The sequence below is a fragment of the Phalangium opilio genome, unplaced genomic scaffold (assembly GCF_054372755.1).
Source record: "Phalangium opilio isolate 3A_F unplaced genomic scaffold, DU_Popi_V2 ptg000360l_1, whole genome shotgun sequence".
Lineage (NCBI taxonomy): Eukaryota > Metazoa > Arthropoda > Arachnida > Opiliones > Phalangiidae > Phalangium > Phalangium opilio.
The window spans coordinates 953,187-978,817 of record NW_028324230.1 but is presented as its reverse complement, the minus strand read 5'-3'; the positions used below and the strand labels follow the sequence as shown (position 1 = coordinate 978,817).

Below are 25,631 nucleotides of genomic sequence, written 5' to 3'. Positions count from 1 at the left end.
TTTCTGAGCTTCCGTGGCTCAATGTTCGGCTGTTAACTAATAGGTTGGTGGTTCGAGCCCATCCGGGAGAAGTGTTGTGACGTCTCTAGTTTTTGGGCTTCCGTGGCGCAATGGTTAGCGCGTTCGGCTGTTAACCAATAGGTTGGTGGTTCGAGCCCACCTGGGAGCGGTGATGTGGGATCTCAAATGTAACGTAGAAAGCCAAAGTTTTTCCACAATATCTGACGACCATTTATTTTTTGGGATTCCTAGGCGCAATGGTTAGCGCGTTCGGCTGTTAACCGAAAGGTTGGTGGTTCGAGCCCAACCGGGAGAGGTGTAGTAGGGTCTCAGATGTAACGTAATAAGTCATAACTTATCCACAATACCTGACAACCATTCAATTTCTGAGCTTCCGTGGCTCAATGGTTAGCGCGTTCGGCTGTTAACCAATAGGTTGGTGGTTCGAGCCCATCCGGGAGCGGTGTTGTGAGGTCTCAGATGTAACGTAAAATGTCAGAGTTTTTCCACAATACCTGACGAACATTTAATTTGTGGGCTTCCGTGGCGCAATGATTAGCGCGTTCAGCTGTTAATCGAAGGGTTGAAGGTTCGAGCCCACCCGGGAGAGGTGTTGTGGGGTCTCAGATGTAGCGTAAAAAGTCAAAACTTTTCCACAATACGTGACAACCATTTAATTTCTGAGCTCCCGTGGCTCAATGGTTAGCGCGTTCGGCTGTTAACCAATAGGTTGGTGGTTCGAGCCCATCCGGGAGCGGTGTTGTGAGGTCTCAGATGTGACGTAAAAAGTCAAGGTTTTTACACAATACCTGACGAGCATTTAATTTTTGGGCTTCCGTGGCGCAATGGTTAGCGCGTTCGGCTGCTAACCAATAGGTTGGTGGTTCGAGCCCACCCGGGAGCGGTGATGTGGGATCCCAAATGTAACGTAGAAAGCCAAAGTTTTTCCACAATATCTGACGACCATTTATTTTTTGGGCTTCCTAGGCGCAATGGTTAGCGCGTTCGGCTGTTAACCGAAAGGTTGGTGGTTCGAGCCCAACCGGGAGAGGTGTTGTAGGGTCTCAGATGTAACGTAATAATCATAACTTATCCACAATACCTGACAACCATTCAATTTCTGAGCTTCCGTGGCTCAATGGTTAGCGCGTTCGGCTGTTAACCAATAGGTTGGTGGTTCGAGTCCATCCGGGAGCGGTGTTGTGAGGTCTCAGATGTAACGTAAAATGTCAGAGTTTTTCCACAATACCTCACGAACATTTAATTTTTGGGCTTCCGTGGCGCAATGATTAGCGCGTTCAGCTGTTAATCGAAAGGTTGAAGGTTCGAGCCCACCCGGGAGAGGTGTTGTGGGGTCTCAGATGTAGCGTAAAAAGTCAAAACTTTTCCACAATTCGTGACAACCATTTAATTTCTGAGCTTCCGTGGCTCAATGGTTAGCGCGTACGGCTGTTAACCAATAGGTTGGTGGTTCGAGCCCACCCGGGAGCGGTGTTGTGAGATCTCAAATGTAACGTTGAAAGCCAAAGTTTTTCCACAATATCTGACGACCATCTAGTTTTTGGGCTTCCGTCGCGCAATGGTTAGCGCGTTCGGCTGTTAACCGAAAGGTTGGTGGTTCGAGCCCAACCGGGAGAGGTGTTATAGGGTCTCAGATGTAACGTAATAAGTCATAACTTATCCACAATACCTGACAACCATTTAATTTCTGAGCTTCCGTGGCTCAATGGTTAGTGCGTTCGGCTGTTAACCAATAGGTTGGTGGTTCGAGCCCATTCGGGAGCGGTTTTGTGAGGTCCTAGATGTAACGTAAAATGTCAGAGTTTTTCAACAATACCTGACGAACATTTAATTTTTGGGCTTCCGTGGCGCAATGATTAGCGCGTTCAGCTGTTAATCGAATGGTTGAAGGTTCGAGCCCACCCGGGAGAGGTGTTGTGGGGTCTCAGATGTAGCGTAAAAAGTCAAACCTTTTCCACAATACGTGACAACCATTTAATTTCTGAGCTTCCGTGGCTCAATGGTTAGCGCGTTCGGCTGTTAACCAATAGGTTGGTGGTTTGAGCCCATCCGAGAGCGGTGTTGTGAGGTCTCAGATGTAACGTAAAATGTCAGAGTTTTTCCACAATACCTGTGGAACATTTAATTTGTGGGCTTCCGTGGCGCAATGACTAGCGCGTTCAGCTGTTAATCGAAAGGTTGGAGGTTCGAGCCCACCCGGGAGAGGTGTTGTGGGGTCTCAGATGTAGCGTAAAAAGTCAAAACTTTTCCACAATACGTGACAACCATTTAATTTCTGAGCTTCCGTGGCTCAATGGTTAGCGCGTTCGGCTGTTAACCAATAGATTGGTGGTTCGAGCCCATCCGAGAGCGGTGTTGTGAGGTCTCAGGTGTAACGTAAAATGTCAGAGTTTTTCCACAATACCTGTGGAACATTTAATTTGTGGGCTTCCGTGGCGCAATGACTAGCGCGTTCAGCTGTTAATCGAAAGGTTGGAGGTTCGAGCCCACCCGGGAGAGGTGTTGTGGGGTCTCAGATGTAGCGTAAAAAGTCAAAACGTTTCCACAATACGTGACAACCATTTAATTTCTGAGCTTCCGTGGCTCAATGGTTAGCGCGTTCGGCTGTTAACCAATAGGTTGGTGGTTCGAGCCCATCCTGGAGCGGTGTTGTGAGGCCTCAGTTGTGACGTAAAAAGTGAAGGTTTTTACACAATACCTGACGAGAATTTAGTTATTGGGCTTCCGTGGCGCAATGGTTAGCGCGTTCGGCTGTTAACCAATAGGTTGGTGGTTCGAGCCCACCCGGGAGCGGTGTTGTGGGATCTCAAATGTAACGTAGAAAGCCAAAGTTTTTCCACAATACCTGACGACCATTTATTTTTTGGGCTTCCTTGGCGCAATGGTTAGCGCGTTCGGCTGTTAACCGAAAGGTTGGTGGTTCGAGCCCAACCGGGAGAGGTGTTGTAGGGTCTCAGATGTAACGTAAAAAGTCAAAACTTATCCACAATACCTGACAACCATTCAATTTCTGAGCTTCCGTGGCTCAATGGTTAGCGCGTTCGGCTGTTAACCAATAGGTTGGTGGTTCGAACCCATCCGGGAGCGGTGTTGTGAGGTCTCAGATGTAACGTAAAATGTCAGAGTTTTTCCACAATACCTCACGAACATTTAATTTTTGGGCTTCCGTGGCGCAATGATTAGCGCGTTCAGCTGTTAATCGAAAGGTTGAAGGTTCGAGCCCACCCGGGAGAGGTGTTGTGGGGTCTCAGATGTAGCGTAAAAAGTCAAACCTTTTCCACAATACGTGACAACCATTTAATTTCTGAGCTTCCGTGGCTCAATGGTTAGCGCGTTCGGCTGTTAACCAATAGGTTGGTGGTTTGAGCCCATCCGAGAGCGGTGTTGTGAGGTCTCAGATGTAACGTAAAATGTCAGAGTTTTTCCACAATACCTGTGGAACATTTAATTTGTGGGCTTCCGTGGCGCAATGACTAGCGCGTTCAGCTGTTAATCGAAAGGTTGGAGGTTCGAGCCCACCCGGGAGAGGTGTTGTGGGGTCTCAGATGTAGCGTAAAAAGTCAAAACTTTTCCACAATACGTGACAACCATTTAATTTCTGAGCTTCCGTGGCTCAATGGTTAGCGCGTTCGGCTGTTAACCAAAAGGTTGGTGGTTCGAGCCCATCCGAGAGCGGTGTTGTGAGGTCTCAGGTGTAACGTAAAATGTCAGAGTTTTTCCACAATACCTGTGGAACATTTAATTTGTGGGCTTCCGTGGCGCAATGGTTAGCACGTTCGGCTGTTAACCGAAAGGTTGGTGGTTCGAGCCCACCCGAAAGCGGTGTTGTGAGGTCTCAGATGTAACGTAATATGTCATAGTTTTTCCACAATACCTGACGACCATTTAATATTTGGGCTTACGTGGCGCAATGGTTAGTGCGCTCAGCTGTTATTCAAAAGGTTGGTGGTTCGAGCCCCTCCGGGAGCGTTTTGTGGGGTCTCAGATGTAACGTAAAAAGTCAGAGTTTCTCCACAATACCTGACAACCATTTAATTACTGAGCTTCCGTGGCTCAATGGTTAGCGCTTTCGGCTGTTAACCAATAGGTTGGTGGTTCGAGCCCATCCGGGAGCGGTGTTGTGAGGTCTCAGATGTAACGTAAAATGTCATAGTTTTTCCACAGCACCTGACGACCATTTAAATTTTGGGCTTCCGTGGCGCAATGGTTAGCGCGTTCAGCTGTTATTCAAAAGACTGGTGGTTTGAGCCCTCCCGGGAGCGGTGCTGTGAGGTCTCAGATGTAACGAAAAATGTCAGAGTTTTTCCACAATAACTGACGAACAGTTAATTTTTGGGCTTCCGTGGCGCAATGGTTAGCGCGTTCAGCAGAAAAACAATAGGTTGGTGGTTCGAGCCCACCCGGGAGCGGTGTTGTGGGATCTCAAATGTAACGTAAAAAGCCAAAGTTTTTTCACAATACCTGACGACCATTTAATTCTTGGGCTTCCGTTGCGCAATGGTTAGCGCGTTCGGCTGTTGACCGAAAGGTTGGTGGTTCGAGCCCACCTGGGAGAGGTGTTGTAGGGTCTCAGCTGTAACGTAAAAAGTCAAAACTTATCCACAATACCTGACAACCATTCAATTTCTGAGCTTCCGTGGCTCAATGGTTAGCGCGTTCGGCTGTTAACCAATAGGTTGGTGGTTCGAACCCATCCGGGAGCGGTGTTGTGAGGTCTCAGATGTAACGTAAAATGTCAGAGTTTTTCCACAATACCTCACGAACATTTAATTTTTGGGCTTCCGTGGCGCAATGATTAGCGCGTTCAGCTGTTAATCGAAAGGTTAAAGGTTCGAGCCCACCCGGGAGAGGTGTTGTGGGGTCTCAGATGTAGCGTAAAAAGTCAAACCTTTTCCACAATACGTGACAACCATTTAATTTCTGAGCTTCCGTGGCTCAATGGTTAGCGCGTTCGGCTGTTAACCAATAGGTTGGTGGTTTGAGCCCATCCGAGAGCGGTGTTGTGAGGTCTCAGATGTAACGTAAAATGTCAGAGTTTTTCCACAATACCTGTGGAACATTTAATTTGTGGGCTTCCGTGGCGCAATGACTAGCGCGTTCAGCTGTTAATCGAAAGGTTGGAGGTTCGAGCCCACCCGGGAGAGGTGTTGTGGGGTCTCAGATGTAGCGTAAAAAGTCAAAACTTTTCCACAATACGTGACAACCATTTAATTTCTGAGCTTCCGTGGCTCAATGGTTAGCGCGTTCGGCTGTTAACCAAAAGGTTGGTGGTTCGAGCCCATCCGAGAGCGGTGTTGTGAGGTCTCAGGTGTAACGTAAAATGTCAGAGTTTTTCCACAATACCTGTGGAACATTTAATTTGTGGGCTTCCGTGGCGCAATGGTTAGCACGTTCGGCTGTTAACCGAAAGGTTGGTGGTTCGAGCCCACCCGAAAGCGGTGTTGTGAGGTCTCAGATGTAACGTAATATGTCATAGTTTTTCCACAATACCTGACGACCATTTAATATTTGGGCTTACGTGGCGCAATGGTTAGTGCGCTCAGCTGTTATTCAAAAGGTTGGTGGTTCGAGCCCCTCCGGGAGCGTTTTGTGGGGTCTCAGATGTAACGTAAAAAGTCAGAGTTACTCCACAATACCTGACAACCATTTAATTACTGAGCTTCCGTGGCTCAATGGTTAGCGCTTTCGGCTGTTAACCAATAGGTTGGTGGTTCGAGCCCATCCGGGAGCGGTGTTGTGAGGTCTCAGATGTAACGTAAAATGTCATAGTTTTTCCACAGCACCTGACGACCATTTAAATTTTGGGCTTCCGTGGCGCAATGGTTAGCGCGTTCAGCTGTTATTCAAAAGACTGGTGGTTTGAGCCCTCCCGGGAGCGGTGCTGTGAGGTCTCAGATGTAACGAAAAATGTCAGAGTTTTTCCACAATAACTGACGAACAGTTAATTTTTGGGCTTCCGTGGCGCAATGGTTAGCGCGTTCAGCAGTAAAACAATAGGTTGGTGGTTCGAGCCCACCCGGGAGCGGTGTTGTGGGATCTCAAATGTAACGTAAAAAGCCAAAGTTTTTTCACAATACCTGACGACCATTTAATTCTTGGGCTTCCGTTGCGCAATGGTTAGCGCGTTCGTCTGTTGACCGAAAGGTTGGTGGTTCGAGCCCACCTGGGAGAGGTGTTGTAGGGTCTCAGATGTAACGTAAAAAGTCATAACTTATCCACAATACCTAACAACCATTTAATTTCTGAGCTTCTGTGGCTCAATGGTTAGCGCGTTCGGCTGTTAACCAATAGGTTGGTGGTTCGAGCCCATCCGGGAGAAGTGTTGTGACGTCTCAGATGTAACGTAAAATGTCAGAGTTTTTCCACAATACCTGACGAACATTTAATTTTTGGGCTTCCGTGGCTCAATGGTTAGAGCGTTCGGCTGTTAACCAATAGGTTGGTGGTTCGAGCCCTCCCGGGAGCGGTGTTGTGACGTCTCATATGTAACGTAAAATGTCAGAGTTTTTCCACAATACCTGACGAGCATTTAATTTTTGGGCTTCCGTGGCGCAATGGTTAGCGCGTTCAGCTGTTATTCAAAAGACTGGTGGTTTGAGCCCTCCCGGGAGCGGTGCTGTGAGGTCTCAGATGTAACGAAAAATGTCAGAGTTTTTCCACAATAACTGACGAAGAGTTAATTTTTGGGCTTCCGTGGCGCAATGGTTAGCGCGTTCAGCAGTAAAACAATAGGTTGGTGGTTCGAGCCCACCCGGGAGCGGTGTTGTGGGATCTCAAATGTAACGTAAAAAGCCAAAGTTTTTTCACAATACCTGACGACCATTTAATTTTTGGCCGTCCGTGGCGAATGGTTAGCGCGTTCGGCTGTTAACCGAAAGGTTGGTGGTTCGAGCCCATCCGGGAGCGGTGTTGTGAGGTCTCAGATGTAGCGTGAAAAGTCAAACTTTTTCCCTTATACATGATAACCATTTATTTTCTGAGCTTCCGTGGCTCAATGGTTAGCGCGTTCGGCTGTTAACTAACAGGTTGGTGGTTCGAGCCCATCCGGGAGAGGTGTTGTGACGTCTCAGATGTAACGTAAAATGTCAGAGTTTTTCCACAATACCTGACGAACATTTAATTTTTGGGCTTCCGTGGCTCAATGGTTAGCGCGTTCGGCTGTTAATCGAAAGGTTGGTGGTTCGAGCCCATCCGGGAGCGGTGTTGTGAGGTCTCAGATGTAGCGTGAAAAGTCAAACTTTTTCCATAATACGTGATAACCATTTATTTTCTGAGCTGCCGTGGCTGAATTGTTAGCGCGTTCGGCTGTTAACCAATAGGTTGGTGGTTCGAGCCCACCCGGGAGCGGTGTTTTGGGATCTCAAATGTAACGTAAATAGCCAAAGTTTTTCCACAATACCTATCGACCATTTAATTTTTGGGCGTCCGTGGCGCAATGGTTAGCGCGTTCGGCTGTTAACCGAAAGGTTGGAGGTTCGAGCCCATCCGGGAGCGGTGTTGTGAGGTCTCAGATGTGAAGTAAAAAGTCAAAGTTTTACCTCAATACCTGACGACCATTTAATATTTGGGCTTCCGTTGCGCTATGGTTAGCGCGTTCGGCTGTTAACCGAAAGGTTGGTGGTTCGAGCCCACCCGGGAGCGGTGTTGTGGGATCTCTAATGTAACGTAAAAACCCAAAGTTTTCCCACAATACCAGACGACCATTTAATTTTTGGGCGTCCGTGGCGCAATGGTTAGCGCGTTCGGCTGTTAACCGAAAGGTTGGTGGTTCGAGCCCATCCGGGAGCGGTGTTGTGACGTCTCAGATGTTACGTAAAATGTCAGAGTTTTTCCACAATACCTGACGAACATTTCATTTCTGGGCTTCCGTGGCGCAATAATTAGCGCGTCCAGCTGTTAATCGAAAGGTTGGTGGTTCGAGCCCACCCGGGAGCGGTGTTTTGGGATCTCAAATGTAACGTAAATAGCCAAAGTTTTTCCACAATACCAGACGACCATTTAATTTTTGGGCGTCCGTGGCGCAATGGTTAGCGCGTTCGGCTGTTAACCGAAAGGTTGGTGGTTCGAGCCCATCCGGGAGCGGTGTTGTGACGTCTCAGATGTTACGTCAAATGTCAGAGTTTTTCCACAATACTTGACGAACATTTCATTTCTGGGCTTCCGTGGCGCAATAATTAGCGCGTCCAGCTGTTAATCGAAAGGTTGGTGGTTCGAGCCCATCCGGGAGCGGTGTTGTGAGGTCTCAGATGTAGCGTGAAAAGTCAAACTTTTTCCGTAATACATGATAACCATTTATTTTCTGAGCTTCCGTGGCTCAATGTTCGGCTGTTAACTAATAGGTTGGTGGTTCGAGCCCATCCGGGAGAAGTGTTGTGACGTCTCTAGTTTTTGGGCTTCCGTGGCGCAATGGTTAGCGCGTTCGGCTGTTAACCAATAGGTTGGTGGTTCGAGCCCACCTGGGAGCGGTGATGTGGGATCTCAAATGTAACGTAGAAAGCCAAAGTTTTTCCACAATATCTGACGACCATTTATTTTTTGGGATTCCTAGGCGCAATGGTTAGCGCGTTCGGCTGTTAACCGAAAGGTTGGTGGTTCGAGCCCAACCGGGAGAGGTGTAGTAGGGTCTCAGATGTAACGTAATAAGTCATAACTTATCCACAATACCTGACAACCATTCAATTTCTGAGCTTCCGTGGCTCAATGGTTAGCGCGTTCGGCTGTTAACCAATAGGTTGGTGGTTCGAGCCCATCCGGGAGCGGTGTTGTGAGGTCTCAGATGTAACGTAAAATGTCAGAGTTTTTCCACAATACCTGACGAACATTTAATTTGTGGGCTTCCGTGGCGCAATGATTAGCGCGTTCAGCTGTTAATCGAAAGGTTGAAGGTTCGAGCCCACCCGGGAGAGGTGTTGTGGGGTCTCAGATGTAGCGTAAAAAGTCAAAACTTTTCCACAATACGTGACAACCATTTAATTTCTGAGCTCCCGTGGCTCAATGGTTAGCGCGTTCGGCTGTTAACCAATAGGTTGGTGGTTCGAGCCCATCCGGGAGCGGTGTTGTGAGGTCTCAGATGTGACGTAAAAAGTCAAGGTTTTTACACAATACCTGACGAACATTTAATTTGTGGGCTTCCGTGGCGCAATGGTTAGCGCGTTCAGCTGTTAACCAAAAGGTTGGTGGTTCGAGCCCACCCGGGAGCGGTGTTGTGGGATCTCAAATGTAACGTAGAAAACCAAAGTTTCTCCACAATACCTGACGACCATTTAGTTTTTGGGCTTCCGTGGCGCAATGGTTAGCGCGTTCGGCTGTTAACCAATAGGTTGGTGGTTCGAGCCCACCCGGGAGCGGTGATGTGGGATCCCAAATGTAACGTAGAAAGCCAAAGTTTTTCCACAATATCTGACGACCATTTATTTTTTGGGCTTCCTAGGCGCAATGGTTAGCGCGTTCGGCTGTTAACCGAAAGGTTGGTGGTTCGAGCCCAACCGGGAGAGGTGTTGTAGGGTCTCAGATGTAACGTAATAATCATAACTTATCCACAATACCTGACAACCATTCAATTTCTGAGCTTCCGTGGCTCAATGGTTAGCGCGTTCGGCTGTTAACCAATAGGTTGGTGGTTCGAGTCCATCCGGGAGCGGTGTTGTGAGGTCTCAGATGTAACGTAAAATGTCAGAGTTTTTCCACAATACCTCACGAACATTTAATTTTTGGGCTTCCGTGGCGCAATGATTAGCGCGTTCAGCTGTTAATCGAAAGGTTGAAGGTTCGAGCCCACCCGGGAGAGGTGTTTTGGGGTCTCAGATGTAGCGTAAAAAGTCAAAACTTTTCCACAATTCGTGACAACCATTTAATTTCTGAGCTTCCGTGGCTCAATGGTTAGCGCGTACGGCTGTTAACCAATAGGTTGGTGGTTCGAGCCCACCCGGGAGCGGTGTTGTGAGATCTCAAATGTAACGTTGAAAGCCAAAGTTTTTCCACAATATCTGACGACCATTTAGTTTTTGGGCTTCCGTCGCGCAATGGTTAGCGCGTTCGGCTGTTAACCGAAAGGTTGGTGGTTCGAGCCCAACCGGGAGAGGTGTTATAGGGTCTCAGATGTAACGTAATAAGTCATAACTTATCCACAATACCTGACAACCATTTAATTTCTGAGCTTCCGTGGCTCAATGGTTAGTGCGTTCGGCTGTTAACCAATAGGTTGGTGGTTCGGGCCCATTCGGGAGCGGTGCTGTGAGGTCCTAGATGTAACGTAAAATGTCAGAGTTTTTCAACAATACCTGACGAACATTTAATTTTTGGGCTTCCGTGGCGCAATGGTTAGCGCGTTCAGCAGTAAAACAATAGGTTGGTGGTTCGAGCCCACCCGGGAGCGGTGTTGTGGGATCTCAAATGTAACGTAAAAAGCCAAAGTTTTTTCACAATACCTGACGACCATTTAATTCTTGGGCTTCCGTTGCGCAATGGTTAGCGCGCTCAACTGTTATTCAAAAGGTTGGTGGTTCGAGCGTACCCGGGAGCGGTGTTGTGATGTCTCAGATGTGACGTAAAAAGTCGCGGTTTTTCCACAATACCTGACGACCATTTAATATTTGGGCTTCCGTGGCGCAATGGTTAGCGCGTTCGGCTGTTAACCGAAAGGTTGGTGGTTCGAGCCCACCCGAAAGCGGTGTTGTGAGGTCTCAGATGTAACGTAAAATGTCATAGTTTTTCCACAATAACTGACGAACATTTAATTTCTGAACTTCCGTGGCTCAATGGTTAGCGCGTTCGGCTGTTAACCAATAGGTTGGTGGTTCGAGCCCATCTGGGAGCGGTGTTGTGAGGTCTCAGATGTAACTTAAAAAGTCAAACGTTTTCCACAATAACTGACGAACCGAAAGTTTGGTGGTTCGAGCCCATCCCTGAGCGTTTTGTGGTGTCTCAGATGTAACGTGAAAAGTCAGAGTTTTTCCACAATACCTGACGAACATTTAATTTTTGGGCTTCCGTGGCTCAATGGTTAGCGCGTTCGGCTGTTAACCAGTAAGCTGGTGGTTCGAGCCCACCCGAAACCGGTGTTGTGAGGTCTCAGATGTGGCGTAAAAAGTCAAGGTTTCTCCACAATACCTGACAACCATTTAATTACTGAGCTTCCGTGGCTCAATGGTTGGCGCGTTCGGCTGTTAACCGAAAGGTTGGTGGTTCGAGCCCATCCGGGAGCGGTGTTGTGAGGTCTCAGATGTGACGTAAAAGTCAAGAGTTTTCCACAATACCTGACGACCAATTAATATTTGGGCTTCCGTGGTGCAATGGTTAGTGCGTTCAGCAGTTAACCGAAAGGTGGGTGGTTCGAGCCCACCCGGGAGAGGTGTTGTGGGGTCTCAGATGTAGCGTAAAAAGTCAAAACTTTTCCACAATACGGGACAACCATTTAATTCCTGAGCTTCCATGGCTCAATGGTTAGCGCGTTCGGCTGTTAACCAATAGGTTGGTGGTTCGAGCCCACCCGGGAGCGGTGTTGTGGGGTCTCAGATGTAGCATAAAAATTCAAAACTTTTCCACAATACGTGATAACCATTTAATTTCTGAGCTTCCGTGGCTTAATTGTTAGCGCGTTCGGCTGTTAACCAATAGGTTGGTGGTTCGAGCCCACCCGGGACCGGTGTTGTGGGATCTCAAATGTAACGTAATGTAATGTAAATGGTTGTCAGGTATTGTGGAGAAACCTTGACTTTTTACGCCACATCTGAGACCTCACAACACCGGTTTCGGGTGGGCTCGAACCACCAACTTACTGGATAACAGCCGAACGCGCTAACCATTGCGCCACGGAAGCCCAAAAATTAAATGCTCGTCAGGTATTGTGGAAAAACTCTGACATTTTACGTTACATCTGAGACGTCACAACACCGCTCCCGGGAGGGCTCGAACCACCAACCTATTGGTTAACAGCCGAACGCTCTAACCATTGAGCCACGGAAGCCCAAAAATTAAATGTTCGTCAGTTATTGTGGAAAAACTCTGACATTTTACGTTACATCTGAGACGTCACAACACTTCTCCCGGATGGGCTCGAACCACCAACCTATTGGTTAACAGCCGAACGCGCTAACCAGTGAGCCACAGAAGCTCAGAAATTAAATGGTTGTTAGGTATTGTGGATAAGTTATGACTTTTTACGTTACATCTGAGACCCTACAACACCTCTCCCAGGTGGGCTCGAACCACCAACCTTTCGGTCAACAGCCGAACGCGCTAACCATTGCGCAACGGAAGCCCAAGAATTAGATGGTCGTCAGGTATTGTGAAAAAACTTTGGCTTTTTACGTTACATTTGAGATCCAAAAACACCGCTCCCGGGTGGGCTCGAACCACCAACCTTTCGGTTAACAGCTGAACGCGCTGACCATTGCGCCACTGAAGCCCAAAAGTTAAATTTTCGTCAGGTATTGAGGTAAAACTTTGACTTTTTACTTCACATCTGAGACCTCACAACACCGCCCCCGGATGGGCTCGAACCACCAACCTTTCGATTAACAGCTGAACGCGCTAACCATTGCGCCACGGAAGCCCAAAAATTAAATGTTCGTCAGTTATTGTGGAAAAACTCTGACATTTTACGTTACATCTGAGACCTCACAGCACCGCTCCCGGGAGGGCTCAAACCACCAGTCTTTTGAATAACAGCTGAACGCGCTAACCATTGCGCCACGGAAGCCCAAAATTTAAATGGTCGTCAGGTGCTGTGGAAAAACTATGACATTTTACGTTACATCTGAGACCTCACAACACCGCTCCCGGATGGGCTCGAACCACCAACCTATTGGTTAACAGCCGAACGCGCTAACCATTGAGCCACGGAAGCTCAGTAATTAAATGGTTGTCAGGTATTGTGGAGAAACTCTGACTTTTACGTTACATCTGAGACCCCACAAAACGCTCCCGGAGGGGCTCGAACCACCAACCTTTTGAATAACAGCTGAGCGCACTAACCATTGCGCCACGTAAGCCCAAATATTAAATGGTCGTCAGGTATTGTGGAAAAACTATGACATATTACGTTACATCTGAGACCTCACAACACCGCTTTCGGGTGGGCTCGAACCACCAACCTTTCGGTTAACAGCCGAACGTGCTAACCATTGCACCACGGAAGCCCAAATATTAAATGGTCGTCAGGTATTGTGGAAAAACCTCGACTTTTTACGTCACATCTGAGACCCCACAAAACGCTCCCGGAGGGGCTCGAACCACCAACCTTTTGAATAACAGCTGAGCGCACTAACCATTGCGCCACGTAAGCCCAAATATTAAATGGTCGTCAGGTATTGTGGAAAAACTATGACATTTTACGTTACATCTGAGACCTCACAACACCGCTTTCGGGTGGGCTCGAATCACCAACCTTTCGGTTAACAGCCGAACGCGCTAACCATTGCGCCACGGAAGCCCAAATATTAAATGGTCGTCAGGTATTGTGGAAAAACCTCGACTTTTTACGTCACATCTGAGACATCACAACACCGCTCCCGGGTACGCTCGAACCACCAACCTTTTGAATAACAGTTGAGCGCGCTAACCATTAAGCCACGGAAGCCCAAAAATTAAATGTTCGTCAGGTATTGTGGAAAAACCTCGACTTTTTACGTCACATCTGAGACCTCACAACACCGCTCCCGGATGGGCACGAACCACCAACCTTTCGGTTCATAGCCGAACGCGCTAACCAATGCGCCACGGAAACCCAAAAATTCAATGGTCGTCAGGTATTGTGGAAAAACTTTGGTTTTTACGTTACATTTGAGATCCCACAACACCGGTCCCGGGTGGGCTCGAACCACCAACCTATTGGTTAACAGCCGAACGCGCTAACAATTAAGCCACGGAAGCTCAGAAATTAAATGGTTATCACGTATTGTGGAAAAGTTTTGAATTTTTATGCTACATCTGAGACCCCACAACACCGCTCCCGGGTGGGCTCGAACCACCCACCTTTCGGTTAACTGCTGAACGCACTAACCATTGCACCACGGAAGCCCAAATATTAATTGGTCGTCAGGTATTGTGGAAAACTCTTGACTTTTACGTCACATCTGAGACCTCACAACACCGCTCCCGGATGGGCTCGAACCACCAACCTTTCGGTTAACAGCCGAACGCGCCAACCATTGAGCCACGGAAGCTCAGTAATTAAATGGTTGTCAGGTATTGTGGAGAAACCTTGACTTTTTACGCCACATCTGAGACCTCACAACACCGGTTTCGGGTGGGCTCGAACCACCAACTTACTGGTTAACAGCCGAACGCGCTAACCATTGAGCCACGGAAGCCCAAAAATTAAATGTTCGTCAGGTATTGTGGAAAAACTCTGACTTTTCACGTTACATCTGAGACACCACAAAACGCTCCCGGATGGGCTCGAACCACCAAACTTTCGGTTCGTCAGTTATTGTGGAAAACGTTTGACTTTTTAAGTTACATCTGAGACCTCACAACACGGCTCCCAGATGGGGTCGAACCACCAACCTATTGGTTAACAGCCGAACGCGCTAACCATTGAACCACGGAAGTTCAGAAATTAAATGTTCGTCAGTTATTGTTTAAAAACTATGACATTTTACGTTACATCTGAGACCTCACAACACCGCTTTCGGGTGGGCTCGAACTACCAACCTTTCGGTTAACAGCCGAACGCGCTAGACATTGCGCCACGGAAGCCCAAATATTAAATGGTCGTCAGGTATTGTGGAAAAACCGCGACTTTTTACGTCACATCTGAGACATCACAACACCGCTCCCGGGTACGCTCGAACCACCAACCTTTTGAATAACAGTTGAGCGCGCTAACCATTGCGCAACGGAAGCCCAAGAATTAAATGGTCGTCAGGTATTGTGAAAAACTTTGGCTTTTTACGTTACATTTGAGATCCCACAACACCGCTCCCGGGTGGGCTCGAACCACCAACCTATTGTTTTACTGCTGAACGCGCTAACCATTGCGCCACGGAAGCCCAAAAATTAAATGTTCGTCAGTTATTGTGGAAAAACTCTGACATTTTACGTTACATCTGAGACCTCACAGCACCGCTCCCGGGAGGGCTCAAACCACCAGTCTTTTGAATAATAGCTGAACGCGCTAACCATTGCGCCACGGAAGCCCAAAATTTAAATGGTCGTCAGGTGCTGTGGAAAAACTATGACATTTTACGTTACATCTGAGACCTCACAACACCGCTCCCGGATGGGCTCGAACCACCAACCTATTGGTTAACAGCCGAACGCGCTAACCATTGAGCCACGGAAGCTCAGTAATTAAATGGTTGTCAGGTATTGTGGAGAAACTCTGACCTTTTACGTTACATCTGAGACCCCACAAAACGCTCCCGGAGGGGCTCGAACCACCAACCTTTTGAATAACAGCTGAGCGCACTAACCTTTGCGCCACGTAAGCCCAAATATTAAATGGTCGTCAGGAATTGTGGAAAAACTATGACATTTTACGTTACATCTGAGACCTCACAACACCGCTTTCGGGAGGGCTCGAACCACCAACCTTTCGGTTAACAGCCGAACGCGCTAACCATTGCGCCACGGAAGCCCAAATATTAAATGGTCGTCAGGTATTGTAGAAAAACCTCGACTTTTTACGTCACATCTGAGACCCCACAAAACGCTCCCGGAGGAGCTCGAACCACCAACCTTTTGAATAACAGCTGAGCGCACTAACCATTGCGCCACGTAAGCCCAAATATTAAATGGTCGTCAGGTATTGTGGAAAAACTATGACATTTTACGTTACATCTGAGACCTCACAACACCGCTTTCGGGTGGGCTCGAACCACCAACCTTTCGGTTAACAGCCGAACGCGCTAACCATTGCGCCACGGAAGCCCATATATTAAATGGTCGTCAGGTATTGTGGAAAAACCTCAACTTTTTACGTCACATCTGAGACATCACAACACCGCTCCCGGGTACGCTCGAACCACCAACCTTTTGAATAACAGTTGAGCGCGCTAACCATTGCGCCACGGAAGCCCAAAAATTAAATGTTGGTCAGGTATTGTGGAAAAACCTCGACTTTTTACGTTACATTTGAGATCCCACAACACCGGTCCCGGGTGGGCTCGAACCACCAACCTATTGGTTAACAGCCGAACGCGCTAACAATTAAGCCACGGAAGCTCAGAAATTAAATGGTTATCACGTATTGTGGAAAAGTTTTGAATTTTTATGCTACATCTGAGACCCCACAACACCGCTCCCGGGTGGGCTCGAACCACCAACCTATTGGTTAACAGCCGAACGCGCTAACCATTGAGCCACGGAAGCTCAGGAATTAAATGGTTGTCCCGTATTGTGGAAAAGTTTTGACTTTTTACGCTACATCTGAGACCCCACAACACCTCTCCCGGGTGGGCTCGAACCACCCACCTTTCGGTTAACTGCTGAACGCACTAACCATTGCGCCACGGAAGCCCAAATATTAATTGGTCGTCAGGTATTGTGGAAAACTCTTGACTTTTACGTCACATCTGAGACCTCACAACACCGCTCCCGGATGGGCTCGAACCACCAACCTTTCGGTTAACAGCCGAACGCGCCAACCATTGAGCCACGGAAGCTCAGTAATTAAATGGTTGTCAGGTATTGTGGAGAAACCTTGACTTTTTACGCCACATCTGAGACCTCACAACACCGGTTTCGGGTGGGTTCGAACCACCAACTTACTGGTTAACAGCCGAACGCGCTAACCATTGAGCCACGGAAGCCCAAAAATTAAATGTTCGTCAGGTATTGTGGAAAAACTCTGACTTTTCACGTTACATCTGAGACACCACAAAACGCTCCCGGATGGGCACGAACCACCAACCTTTCGGTTCATAGCCGAACGCGCTAACCAATGCGCCACGGAAACCCAAAAATTCAATGGTCGTCAGGTATTGTGGAAAAACTTTGGTTTTTACGTTACATTTGAGATCCAACAACACCGGTCCCGGGTGGGCTCGAACCACCAACCTATTGGTTAACAGCCGAACGCGCTAACAATTAAGCCACGGAAGCTCAGAAATTAAATGGTTATCACGTATTGTGGAAAAGTTTTGAATTTTTAAGCTACATCTGAGACCTCACAACACCGGTTTGGGTGGGCTCGAACCACCAACTTACTGGTTAACAGCCGAACGCGCTAACCATTGAGCCACGGAAGCCCAAAAATTAAATGTTCGTCAGGTATTGTGGAAAAACTCTGACTTTTCACGTTACATCTGAGACACCACAAAACGCTCCCGGATGGGCTCGAACCACCAAACTTTCGGTTCGTCAGTTATTGTGGAAAACGTTTGACTTTTTAAGTTACATCTGAGACCTCACAACACCGCTCCCAGATGGGCTCGAACCACCAACCTATTGGTTAACAGCCGAACGCGCTAACCATTGAGCCACGGAAGTTCAGAAATTAAATGTTCGTCAGTTATTGTGGAAAACTATGACATTTTACGTTACATCTGAGACATCACAACACCGCTCCCGGGTACGCTCGAACCACCAACCTTTTGAATAACAGTTGAGCGCGCTAACCATTGCGCAACGGAAGCCCAAGAATTAAATGGTCGTCAGGTATTGTGAAAAAACTTTGGCTTTTTACGTTACATTTGAGATCCCAAAACACCGCTCCCGGGTGGGCTCGAACCACCAACCTATTGTTTTACTGCTGAACGCGCTAACCATTGCGCCACGGAAGCCCAAAAATTAAATGTTCGTCAGTTATTGTGGAAAAACTCTGACATTTTACGTTACATCTGAGACCTCACAGCACCGCTCCCGGGAGGGCTCAACTCACCAGTCTTTTGAATAATAGCTGAACGCGCTAACCATTGCGCCACAGAAGCCCAAAATTTAAATGGTCGTCAGGTGCTGTGGAAAAACTATGACATTTTACGTTACATCTGAGACCTCACAACACCGCTCCCGGATGGGCTTGAACCACCAACCTATTGGTTAACAGCCGAACGCGCTAACCATTGAGCCACGGAAGCTCAGTAATTAAATGGTTGTCAGGTATTGTGGAGAAACTCTGACTTTTTACGTTACATCTGAGACCCCACAAAACGCTCCCGGAGGGGCTCGAACCACCAACCTTTTGAATAACAGCTGAGCGCACTAACCATTGCGCCACGTAAGCCCAAATATTAAATGGTCGTCAGGTATTGTGGAAAAACTATGACATTTTACGTTACATCTGAGACCTCACAACACCGCTTTCGGGTGGGCTCGAACCACCAACCTTTCGGTTAACAGCCGAACGCGCTAACCATTGCGCCACGGAAGCCCAAATATTAAATGGTCGTCAGGTATTGTGGAAAAACCTCGACTTTTTACGTCACATCTGAGACCCCACAAAACGCTCCCGGAGGAGCTCGAACCACCAACCTTTTGAATAACAGCTGAGCGCACTAACCATTGCGCCACGTAAGCCCAAATATTAAATGGTCGTCAGGTATTGTGGAAAAACTATGACATTTTACGTTACATCTGAGACCTCACAACACCGCTTTCGGGTGGGCTCGAACCACCAACCTTTCGGTTAACAGCCGAACGCGCTAACCATTGCGCCACGGAAGCCCAAAAATTAAATGTTCGTCAGGTATTGTGGAAAAACCTCGACTTTTTACGTCACATCTGAGACCTCACAACACCGCTCCCGGATGGGCACGAACCACCAACCTTTCGGTTCATAGCCGAACGCGCTAACCAATGCGCCACGGAAACCCAAAAATTCAATGGTCGTCAGGTATTGTGGAAAAACTTTGGTTTTTACGTTACATTTGAGATCCCACAACACCGGTCCCGGGTGGGCTCGAACCACCAACCTATTGGTTAACAGCCGAACGCGCTAACAATTAAGCCAGGGAAGCTCAGAAATTAAATGGTTATCACGTATTGTGGAAAAGTTTTGAATTTTTATGCTACTTCTGAAACCCCACAACACCGGTTTCGGGTGGGCTCGAACCACCAACCTTTCGGTTAACAGCCGAACGCCCCAATCATTGAGCCACGGAAGCTCAGTAATTAAATGGTTGTCAGGTATTGTGGAGAAACCTTGATTTTTTACGCCACATCTGAGACCTCACAACACCGGTTTCGGGTGGGCTCGAACCACCAACCTTTCGGTTAACAGCCGAACGCGCCAACCATTGAGCCACGGAAGCTCAGTAATTAAATGGTTGTCAGGTATTGTGGAGAAACCTTGACTTTTTACGCCACATCTGAGACCTCACAACACCGGTTTCGGGTGGGCTCGAACCACCAACTTACTGGTTAACAGCCGAACGCGCTAACCATTGAGCCAACGGAAGTTCAGAAATTATATGGTTGTCTCGTATTGTGGAAAACTCTTGACTTTTTACGTCACATCTGAGACCTCACAACACCGCTCCCGGATGGGTTCGAACCACCAACCTTTCGGTTAACAGCCGAACGCGCTAACCATTGCGCCACGGAAGCCCAAAAATTGAATGGTCGTCAGGTATTGTGGAAAAACCTTGACTTTTTACGCCACATCTGAGACCTCACAACACCGGTTTCGGGTGGGCTCGAACCACCAACTTACTGGTTAACAGCCGAACGCGCTAACCATTGAGCCAACGGAAGTTCAGAAATTATATGGTTGTCTCGTATTGTGGAAAACTCTTGAATTTTAACGTCACATCTGAGACCTCACAACACCGCTCCCGGATGGGCTCGAACCACCAACCTTTCGGTTAACAGCCGAACGCGCCAACCATTGAGCCACGGAAGCTCAGTAATTAAATGGTTGTCAGGTATTGTGGAGAAACCTTGACTTTTTACGCCACATCTGAGACCTCACAACACCGGTTTCGGGTGGGCTCGAACCACCAACTTACTGGTTAACAGCCGAACGCGCTAACCATTGAGCCACGGAAGTTCAGAAATTATATGGTTGTCTCGTATTGTGGAAAAACTCTGACTTTTCACGTTACATCTGAGACACTACAAAACGCTCCCGGATGGGCTCGAACCACCAAACGTTCGGTTCGTCAGTTATTGTGGAAAACGTTTGACTTTTTACGTTACATCTGAGACCTCACAACACCGCTCCCAGATGGGCTCGAACCACCAACCTATTGGTTAACAGCCGAACGCGCTAACCATTGAGCCACGGAAGTTCAGAAATTAAATGTTCGTCAGTTATTGTGGAAAAACTATGACATTTTACGTTACATCTGAGACCTCACAACACCGCTTTCGGGTGGGCTCGAACCACCAACCTTTCGGTTAACAGCCGAACGCGCTAACCATTGCGCCACGGAAGCCCAAATATTAAATGGTCGTCAGGTATTGTGGAAAAACCGCGACTTTTTACGTCACATCTGAGACATCACAACACCGCTCCCGGGTACGCTCGAACCACCAACCTTTTGAATAACAGTTGAGCGCGCTAACCATTGCGCCACGGAAGCCCAAAAATTAAATGTTCGTCAGGTATTGTGGAAAAACTCTGACTTTTTACGTCACATCTGAGACCTCACAACACCGCTCCCGGATGGGCACGAACCACCAACCTTTCGGTTCATAGCCGAACGCGCTAACCAATGCGCCACGGAAACCCAAAAATTCAATGGTCGTCAGGTATTGTGGAAAAACTTTGGTTTTTACGTTACATTTGAGATCCCACAACACCGGTCCCGGGTGGGCTCGAACCACCAACCTATTGGTTAACAGCCGAACGCGCTAACAATTAAGCCACGGAAGCTCAGAAATTAAATGGTTATCACGTATTGTGGAAAAGTTTTGAATTTTTATGCTACATCTGAGACCCCACAACACCGCCCCCGGGTGGGCTCGAACCACCAACCTATTGGTTAACAGCCGAACGTGCTAACCATTGCGCCACGGAAGCCCAAAAATTAAATGTTCGTCAGTTATTGTGGAAAAACTCTGACATTTTACGTTACATCTGAGACCTCACAGCACCGCACCCGGGAGGGCTCAAACCACCACTCTTTTGAATAACAGCTGAACGCGCTAACCATTGCGCCACTGAAGCCCAAAAATTGAATGGTCGTCAGGTATTGTGGAAAAACCTTGACTTTTTACGCCACATCTGAGACCTCACAACACCGGTTTCGGGTGGGCTCGAACCACCAACTTACTGGTTAACAGCCGAACGCGCTAACCATTGAGCCACGGAAGTTCAGAAATTATATGGTTGTCTCGTATTGTGGAAAAACTCTGACTTTTTACGTCACATCTGAGACCTCACAACACCGCTCCCGGGAGGGCTTAAACCACCAGCTTTTAAATAACAGCTGAACGCTCTAACCATTGCGCCACGGAAGCCCAAATATTAAATGGTCGTCAGGTATTGTGGAAAACTCTTGACTTTTTACGTCACATCTGAGACCTCACAACACCGCTCCCGGATGGGCTCGAACCACCAACCTTTCGGTTAACAGCCGAACGCGCCAACCATTGCGCCATGGAAGCTAGAAACTTATATGGTCGTCAGGTATTGTGGAAAAACTTTGACTTTTTACGTCACATCTGAGACCTCACAACACCTCTCCCGGGTGGGCTCGAACCACCAAACTTTCGGTTAACAGCTGTACGCGCTAACCATTGAGCCACGGAAATTCAGAAATTAAATGTTTGTCCCGTATTGTGGAAAAGTTTTGACTTTTTACGCTACATCTGAGACCCCACAACGCCTCTCCTGGGTGGGCTCGAAACACCAACCTTTCGATTAACTGCTGAACGCGCTAACCATTGCGCCACGGAAGCCCAAATATTAAATGTTCGTCAGTTATTGTGGAAAAACTATGACATTTTACGTTACATCTGAGACCTCACAACACCGCTTTCGGGTGGGCTCGAACCACTAACCATTCGGTTAACAGCCGAACGCGCTAACCATTGCGCCACGGAAGCCCAAATATTAAATGGTCGTCAGGTATTGTGGAAAAACCTCGACTTTTTACGTCACATCTGAGACATCACAACACCGCTCCCGGGTACGCTCGAACCACCAACCTTTTGAATAACAGTTGAGCGCGCTAACCATTGCGCCACGGAAGCCCAAAAATTAATTGTTTGTCAGGTATTGTGGAAAAACTCTGACTTTTTACGTCACATCTGAGACCTCACAACACCGCTCCCGGATGGGCACGAACCACCAACCTTTCGGTTCATAGCCGAAAGCGCTAACCAATGCGGCACGGAAACCCAAAAATTAAATGGTTGTCAGGTATTGTGGAAAAACTTTGGTTTTTACGTTACATTTGAGATCCCACAACACCGGTCCCGGGTGGGCTCGAACCACCACTTGCAATGAGTGTTTTATAGGGAATTAAGCTGAATTCGGTCAAAAATTTCTCCAGAAAAAAATGCATTCAAAAAAGTACCGAAAAAATCGCAGGTTTTTCTTCTTCAAGACACAAAATCCGTGAATACGATTTCTTATTGAAAATTGAATTTTAACAGTTTTTTGAATGAATATCGTTACATTGCTTGAATTAAAGCAAAAAGTATAAAAATAATGGTTTCAATGAATATATTTGAAAATAGTGAAGAATTACTCAAAGTATGCTTCTTTGGCCGTGAAACGTCGATTTTGAAAATGTTATTAAAAATCGAGGTAAATTTTTAATTATTGTTCAATCGAGATGAAATCACTTTCAATGAGTGTTTTATAGGGAATTAAGCTGAATTCGGTCAAAAATTTCTCCAGAAAAAAATGCATTCAAAAGTGTACCGAAAAAATCGCATGTTTTTCTTCTTCAAGATACAAAATCCGTGACAACGATTTCTTATTGAAAAATTGAATTTTAACAGTTTTTTGAATGATTATCGTTACATTTGCTTGAATTTTTGGGCTTCCGTGGCGCAATTATTAGCGCGTTCAACTGTTAATCGAAAGGCTGGTGGTTCAAGCCCACCCGGAAGAGGTGTTGTGGGGTCTCAGATGTAGCGTAAAAAGTCAAAACTTATCCACAATACGTGACAACCAGTTTATTTCTGAGCTTCCGTGGCTCGATGGTTAGCGCGTTCGGCTGTTAACCAATAGCTTGGTGGTTCGAGCCCACCCGGGAGCGGTGGTGTGGGATCTCAAATGTAACGTAGAAAGCCAAAGTTTTGCCACAATACCTGACGACCATTAAATTTTTGGGCTTCCTTGGCGCAATGGTTAGCGCGTTCGGCTGTTAACCGAAAGGTTGGTGGTTCGAGCCCAACCGGAAGAGGTGTTGTAGGGTCTCAGATGTAACGTAAAAAGTCATAACTTATCCACAATACCTGACAACCATTTAACTTCTGAGCTTCCGTGGCTCAAAGGTTAGCGCGTTCGGCTGTTAACCAATAGGTGTGTGGTTCGAGCCCATCCGGGAGCGGAGTTGTGACGTCTCAGATGTGACGTAAAAAGTCAAGGTTTTTTCCACAACACCTGACGACCATTTAATTTTTGGGCTTCCGTGGCGCAATGGTTAGCGCGTTCGGCTGTTAACCAATAGGTTGGTGGTTCGAGCCCATCCGGGAGCGGTGTTGTGAGGTCTCAGATGTAACGTAAAATGTCAGAGTTTTTCCACAATACCTGACGAACATTTAATTTTTGGGCTTCCGTGGCGCAATTATTAGCGCGTTCAACTGTTAATCTCAATGTCATTGTTGAAGAAGTCCCCACCTAGTGGAATGTCGCACCAACTCTTTTGTTATAATTATTCCTTTTGTTGAATTATAAAATCTATTGCAAATTCGTTGTTTTGTTATACGACTATTTGACACCCTGTCAAGCCATCGTACGTCTATCTTATATCACCTATTGTTCACTGTCAAACAATGTTAGACGTGTTTAAACATGTCGGAAATCAGCTGCGATGGCCTTTGCTAGGACCTTGTATTGTTAGTCAATAATTTCGAAAAATCAACTGTCCTTGACCCCCCTTGAGAGGAGGAAGAGAAGGGGGGGTAGGAATCTAGTATAAAGAACGTGAGAAAATAACAGTACTTCACAGTCGAACATCAATCGTCAAAACCTCAACATGGACGCTGAAGCACTTCGCTGGACACTTGACGAAATGGCCGTAAATAAGCCTTGGAACATAGTCGAAATATACAAGTTTTATTATTTTCTATGCTCTTATTTACACTTAGATCCTGCTAATATACCTTCAACATTACCCGGTTTTATCATAAATGGCGGCTTAAATAATGTTCAAACGTTCCTCGATCTAATAGACTATATGAAGAACGTTCCTCGTACACCTGAAACCTGTCAAACACATGACGAATTGGAACATTTATATAATTTAATTCCTACCCCTTTAAAAATTTCTTACTTAGACCGCGTGAAAAGACGGAAGCAAGAAATGGAACGTAATAACCATGAATCTTTGAGACCCAGTTTCGATAATTCACAAACTGGCAGGGAGATGGGGGAGATTCTAGATAACGCGTGTCAACAAGACGAGACGGAAAACGACCCTTTTGAATATATGTCTCTGAACTTTTCCGATTACGCCCCCAGCGAAAAGAGCTCCATCGTAGATTCGGAGGAGGCCGAGGCGAATGTTTATGATCAATGGGGTGGGGGGTGTCCCCCCTGAGCGAGAGATTTTTTGAACATTTTAATATGTATGGCAGGGAAATAACTCTAAATATAACTGATGATCCGGTGGATAGCATATGTTCTATTACGGAACACGTATTAAGCGAATATAGAGCAACAGATTACGTGCAAATAACTTTACGAAGTCTGGGTATAAACTGTCGTTCGGAACTTGAATTATCCTTTAAAAGGCTCGATCAAGTAGACCCTTCTATTCTCTTTGATCAACTAGCCGAGTTACTTTATGATGATGAGATCGAACATTTTTTTCAAGGACCTATAAAAATGATATTTAGTATAGTCAGAATACCAGAAGGGTATGGACGTTCTAATCATCGTCAACTCAAGCCATTCAGTATTTTTTCAAAGGATCGAAGGGGGATTCGACGAATACCAAACACTGATAATCTCTGTTTAGCGCGTAGCCTTTGTGTTGCTGTCGCTCATCGTCTCCACATGAACAACGAAAACAACACAGAGTTAAAAAATCGTTACGTGACCATATCACAAGCAGGACCCCGTTACACAAGCCAAAAAACAGAGGCTTTAGATCTTTGTCAAAAGGCCGGAGTCTCTGTATCCGAATGCGGTACCCCCGATTCATTCCAGAAATTTAAAGTTTATTTATCCCCCTATTCTATATTTGTTTATAAATTCGAAAACAGAGTTCCAATTCTAATTTTAGGCGAAAACGACCCTACAGATACCAGACCACGCCTCTTTCTACTTAATGAGAATAATCACTATAACGTCATAACAAATTTAAAACCATTGTTTAGTCACGATCACTTTTGCGAGAAGTGCCTCACACCTTACTGGCGTGTTCAATCTCATAAATGCAATGATTTTTGCTTTAAATGTATGCGTCCGACTGTTTGTCATGGACGTGCAAAAACATGCGACTCCTCCCTACGAAAATTCTGGGGTGACGATTGTTATAACAGCCATTTGGTTCCTGTTGGTAACAAAAAAGCCCTTTGCGAGCGGCTTTACCATTGCAAAAGCT

The 25,631-nt window shown here is 46.7% G+C and overlaps 5 non-coding genes across 5 annotated transcripts; 1 reads left to right on the top strand and 4 right to left on the bottom strand.

Moving 5' to 3' along the window:
* Positions 1–831: 831 nt before the first annotated feature.
* TRNAS-GCU (transfer RNA serine (anticodon GCU)) lies at positions 832–904 on the top strand. The gene has a single exon. It is a non-coding gene; the product is annotated as a tRNA-Ser (tRNA).
* A 12,770-nt stretch (positions 905–13,674) lies between these two features.
* TRNAH-AUG (transfer RNA histidin (anticodon AUG)) lies at positions 13,675–13,747 on the bottom strand. The gene has a single exon. It is a non-coding gene; the product is annotated as a tRNA-His (tRNA).
* Positions 13,748–16,848: 3,101 nt separating this feature from the next.
* Positions 16,849–16,921, bottom strand: TRNAH-AUG (transfer RNA histidin (anticodon AUG)). Its single transcript has one exon. It is a non-coding gene; the product is annotated as a tRNA-His (tRNA).
* A 1,780-nt stretch (positions 16,922–18,701) lies between these two features.
* Positions 18,702–18,774, bottom strand: TRNAH-AUG (transfer RNA histidin (anticodon AUG)). The gene has a single exon. It is a non-coding gene; the product is annotated as a tRNA-His (tRNA).
* Positions 18,775–20,560: 1,786 nt separating this feature from the next.
* Positions 20,561–20,633, bottom strand: TRNAH-AUG (transfer RNA histidin (anticodon AUG)). The gene has a single exon. It is a non-coding gene; the product is annotated as a tRNA-His (tRNA).
* Between the last annotated feature and the right edge of the window lie 4,998 nt (positions 20,634–25,631).